A 5633-nucleotide genomic window follows, 5' to 3' on the forward strand; every position below is an offset into this window, starting at 1 on the left:
GCGAGACTCCGTCTCAAAAAAAAAAAAAAAATTTAAAAAATTATTTATTTGTTTTTAAGACACGGTCTCACTCTGTCACCCAGGCTGGAGTGCAGTGGCACAGTCTCAGCTTACTGCAACCACTGCCTCCGGGTCCAAGTGATTCTCCCACCTCAGCCTCCTAAGTAGCTGGGATTACAGGCATGTGCCACCATGCCCAGCTATTTTTTGTATTTTTGGTAGAAACGGGGTTTCACCATGTTGGTCCTGGCCTCAAACTCCTGACCTCAAGGGATCACCCACCTTGGCCTCCCATAGTGTTGGGATTACAGGTGTGAACCACCGCGCTCTGCAAGGACCTTTACTTTTCATTATTTCTGGTTCAGGTCATAAAATTGCTTAGCTTTATGTGAATCTTAGGTCTTCATGTGCATTCTCAGGTTCATTGTTATCTGTTGCATCCTTTTAATCATCTTCTAGTTCAACTTTTTTTTTTTTGAGACGGAGTCTCTCTCTGTAATTCAGGCTGGAGTACAGTGGGGCTATCTCACTGCAACCTCCACCTCCCGGGTTCAAGTGATTCTCCTGCTTCAGCCTCCCAAGTAGCTGGGACTACAAGTGCGTGCCACCATGCCCAGCTAATTTTTTGTATTTTTAGTAGAGACAGGGTTTCACCATGTTAGCTAGGATGGTCTCGATCTCCTGACCTCCTGATCCGCCCACCTCAGCCTCCCAAAGTGCTGGGATTACAAGCATGTGCCACCGCGCCTGGCATCCACTTAGTTTTTACCAGTCTGTGTTCTCTAATCTATACAATCATCTAAAAATAGAACATAGGTTTTGAAATAATACAAGTTAAAAATGTAAATGAAACAGGCCAGGCACTGTGGCTCCCGCCTATAATCCCAGCACTTTGGGACGCGGAGGTGGGCGGATTGTCTGAGGTCAGGAGTTTGAGACCAGCCTGACCAACATGGTGAAACCCCGTCTCTAAAAATACAAAAATTAGCTGGGTGTGGTGGCATGCGCCTGTAATCCCAGCCAAGATCGTGCCACTTCGCTCAAGCCGGTGCAACAGTGAGACTTGGTCTCAAAAGTAAATAAATAATGAATATTGCAGTGTGCTTTATGGCTAGTGAAATTGACAGACATTGCCATTTTATGGAATTCAGTCAGCTTTTTATTTTCACAGCTTAAATATTCTAACCCCAAAGTTAAATTTGACATTTTAGGAAGTAAAATGTTAATTTTTGGATTTTTTTAAACAGATGAAGATGAAAAAACCATATTAAATTTGGAGAATTCCAACAAAAGTCTCTCTGGTGAACTCAGAGAAGTTAAAAAGGACCTTAGTCAGTTACAAGAAAACTTAAAGATTTCAGAAAACATGAATTTACAATTTGAAAACCAACTGAATAAGACAATCAGAAACTTATCTACGGTAATGGATGAAATCCACACTGTTCTCAAGAAGGTAAGAAATTTTGTATTTTTAACATTTTCATAGTTTTTAAAATGATGCTTTTAATGTATTTTAATGTTATTAAGCTCTTAGTGATTTATTCTAAAAGCAAATAATGATATCATTCTGTCCTTCCTGAGATGAGTAAAAAGTGATTCCCAGGCCAGGCACAGTGGCTCTCGCCTATAATCCCAACACTTTGGGAGGCCAAGGCGGGCGGATCACCTGAAGTCAGGAGTTCAAGTCCAGCCTCGCCAACATGGTGAAACCCCCATATGTACTAAAAATACAAAAAAAATTGGCCAGACATGGTGGCAGGCACCTGTAATCCTAGCTACCTGGAAGGCTGAGGCAGGAGAATCACTTGAACCTGGGAAGCAGAGGTTGCAGTGAGTCTAGTTTGCACCATTGCACTCTAGCCTGGGCAACAGAACGAGACCCCATCTTTTTAAAAAAAAAAAAAAAAAAAAAAAGGTGATTTCCAAAAGATGTTGTTTTTCTAAAACTTAGTTGGAATGTCAACATGATTTAAGAGTACAGACTTCTTAAAGCAAATTTCATTTATATTTCTTTTTAATCCAGAGTGTAAGTTTGAACTAAACCATTCACTTCACTTCTCTGTGGTTTTTTTCTTGTTGTTGTTGTTGTTTGGTTTTTTGTTTTGTTTTGTTTTTTTGAGACAGGATCTTGCTCTTTTGCCCAGGCTAGATTGTTAGTGGCGCTATCTTGGCTCACTGCAGCCTCTGCCTCCCAGGTTCACGTGATCCTACCATCTCAGCCTCTTCAGTAGCTGGGACTACAGGTGTGCTCCAACATACTCAGCTAATTTTTTTATTTTCTGTATAGATGGGGTTTCACCATCTTGCCCAGGTTGGTCTCCAACTGCTGGGCTAAGCAGCCTGACTATGTTGGTCTCTCAGAGTGCTGAGATTACAGTCATGAGCCACCACACCTGCCCCATTCACTGCATTTTTAGACCCCATTTATTCTCGGGTAGAATTGAGGTAAATGCTTCATCACCATTAATTTTAAGATATTAAAATTAATTTATTGTTCTTTATCACTAGAAAAAAGTATACCAAACTGAATACCATTGTACTCTAATATCCAAGTGACATTTAAGAGAATCTAATAAAATGTATTTTTTCCTTCTCTATTGTCTTATAGGATAATGTAAAGAGTGAAGACAAATATCAAAAATCCAAGGAGAATGGTACAAGTGTATGATAAAATCCATGTAGTGATGAGGAATGGTGTTAAATAATATATAAAAATCATGGTATAAGAATGTTTGAAGGTGATGAATGTTTGATTTTAGTAGTATAAATGTCTTTCAGTTCAAATGATGTATAAAGTTTTATGAGTATCTGCTTTTGAAAATTGCTTGTAATTCCTAGCCTTCAAATTATTAAACACTCCTTGAGTGAAATAATTTTGCATTGCAAAGTGTTTTAGGATGAACTTTGTTATAGTTTTAACTCCAATAAAGTTCATCAGTTTAATTGACTGTAGTATTTAATTACCAAATTTCTTTTATGAAAATGCCTAGCCGGGCGCGGTGGCTCACGCCTGTAATCCCAGCACTTTGGGAGGCTGAGGTGGGTGGATCACAAGGTCAGGAGATCGAGACCATCCTGGCTAAGACGGTGAAACCCCGTCTCTGCTAAAAATACAAAAAATTAGCCGGGCGCGTTGGCAGGCGCCTGTAGTCCCAGCTACTTGGGAGGCTGAGACAGGAGAATGGCGTGAACCTGGGAGGCGGAGCTTGTAGTGAGCCGAGATCACGCCACTGCACTCCAGCCTGGGTGATGAGCAAGACTCCATCTCAAAAAAAAAGAAAATGCCTAGAAATTTTTAATTTTATTTATAGAATTATTAGGTTTTACAATTTTTAGTTCATATGCTAAAATTTCAGTCAAAATCATAAAATAGCATGATGCTTAATTTTTGCAAGTTTTTTGAAACAAATTTTTTTAACTCATCACCAAAAAATCCCCTCATGATCAGTAAGCATTCATTAAAAATTCAGTTTAGGCGGGGCACGGTGGCCTATGGTGGGATTACACAACTGTAATCCCAACATTTTGGGAGGCCGAGGCAGGTGGATCACCTGAGGTTAGGAGTTTGAGACCAGCCTGGCCAACATGGTGAAGCCTCGTCTCTACTAAAAATATAAAAATTAGCTGGGCATGGTGGTGGGTGCCTGTAATCCCAGCTACTTGGGAGGCTGAGGCAGGAGAATCGCTTGAACCCAGGAGGCAGAGGTTGTAGTCACCCAAGATCATGCAACCCTACTCCAGCCTGGGCAACAAGAGTGAAACTTCATCTCAAAAAAAAAAAATTCAGTTTATCCAAAAGACAGTATATCAGAAAGAAAGAAGCAATAGAGAACTAGTATTATTCTTGTATGCGTTAGATTTTACATAATATTAGTTATCCTGATGTCAATGTTACTGCTTTTAATTAATTTTTCTACTTTCCCAGAATAATATCTACATTGCTTTTAATTTTGAGGGTTTTAAAAAAAACCGCAGTGAATGTCAAATGTACGGTTTAGTACCAAGCCAGTAGATGCCACTATGATGCCTTAAGTTAAGTCTTCTGTAATTAAAGATAATTTTTAAATTAAACTGTTTACTTCCTTCAGAATTTTAGTGGATGCATGAGGTGACTTTACTGCAGAGTAAAAACAGTAGGAAATATGAGTGGTTCTCAACAGAGGGTGAATTTATCCTTAGAGGACATTTGGCAGTGTCTAATGAGAGTTTTTTGGTGTCACAATTGGGTGGGTGCTACTGGCATCTAGTTGGTAGAGGCCAAAGATATCACTAAAAATCCTTTGTTGCAGAGGACAGCCCTCCACAACAAGAAATTATCCAGCCAAAAATGTCAATAGTGTCCAGTTTTAGAAACCCTGCTCTAAAGGAATGTAAGGTTAAATGACATTTTGTCTTCCCAGTTTTACCAGTGAAAATTTAATGAATCCGTAAGAGATTATTAGGATTTTTGTATTTAAATAACTTTTACTAGAATGTTTCACTGTCATATAAAATATATGGTATATTAGAGTTTTGTTTTGTTTTGTTTTGAGATGGAGTCTCACTCTGTCGCCCAGGCTGGAATGCAGTGGCTTGATCTCGGCTCACTGCAACCTCTGCCTCCCGACTTCAAGCAGTTCCCCTGCCTTAGCCTCCCAAGTAGTTGGGATTACAGACGTCTGCCACCATGTCCAGCTAATTTTGTATTTTTAGTAGGGATGAGGTTTTACCACATTGGCCAGGCTGGTCTCGAACTCCTGACCTCAGGTGTTCCACCCACCTTGGTCTCCCAAAGTGCTGGGATTACAGGCATAAACCACTGCACCTGGCCTATAGTTTATTTTATTTCATTTTATTTTATTTTATTTTGTTAGAATAATGGCTAGGTGTTCTAAATAGATGAATATAAAAATGTAAAGTGCCATTTATATGTGACTTAGGCTAAATGGAATTCACATGGCTATTACTAAATAATGGATTACAGGCCGGGCGCAGTGGCTCAAGCCTGTAATCCCAGCACTTTGGGAGGCCGAGACGGGCGGATCACGAGGTCAGGAGATCGAGACCATCCTGGCTAACACGGTGAAACCCCGTCTCTACTAAAAATACAAAAAACTAGCCGGGCGAGGTGGCAGGCGCCTGTGGTCCCAGCTACTCGGGAGGCTGAGGCAGGAGAATGGCGTGAACCCGGGAGGCGGAGCTTGCAGTGAGCTGAGATCCGGCCACTGCACTCCAGACCGGGCGACAGAGCAAGACTCCGTCTCAAAAAAAAATAAATAAATAAAAAAAAAAATAAATAAATAAAAAATAAAAAATGGATTACAATACCTCAAATTCTTTTAGACCAATTTTTGTCTTAAGTTACTGTTTGTGGTCGTATGGCTTGTTGACCTCCAAAACTAGATTAGAGATTGATCTATAATTATTATATAATTATGATATAAATATTTCCTTCATCTTTAAGATGAGATGAAACAATTGTTGAAAATGGTTTTTTTCCTTCTTTTTTTTTTTTTTTGAGATAGAGTCTCGCTCTGTTCCCCAGGCTGGAGTGCAGTGGTGCCATCTAGGCTCACTGCAACGTTTACCTCCCAAGTTCAAGCAATTCTGGTGCCTCAGCCTCCTGAGTAGCTGGGATTACAGGCATGCACCAC

At 40.0% G+C, this 5633-nt stretch overlaps 1 long non-coding RNA gene across 1 annotated transcript; it reads left to right on the plus strand.

Annotated features, from left to right (window-relative positions):
* The first annotated feature begins 1063 nt into the window (after positions 1–1063).
* LOC117084643 lies at positions 1064–2948 on the plus strand. The gene is made up of 2 exons (XR_004437564.1): positions 1064–1453; positions 2609–2948. It is a non-coding gene; the product is annotated as an uncharacterized LOC117084643 (long non-coding RNA).
* Positions 2949–5633: the final 2685 nt, after the last annotated feature.

This window comes from Trachypithecus francoisi, unplaced genomic scaffold (genome assembly GCF_009764315.1).
Source record: "Trachypithecus francoisi isolate TF-2019V2 unplaced genomic scaffold, Tfra_2.0 Contig00501, whole genome shotgun sequence".
Lineage (NCBI taxonomy): Eukaryota > Metazoa > Chordata > Mammalia > Primates > Cercopithecidae > Trachypithecus > Trachypithecus francoisi.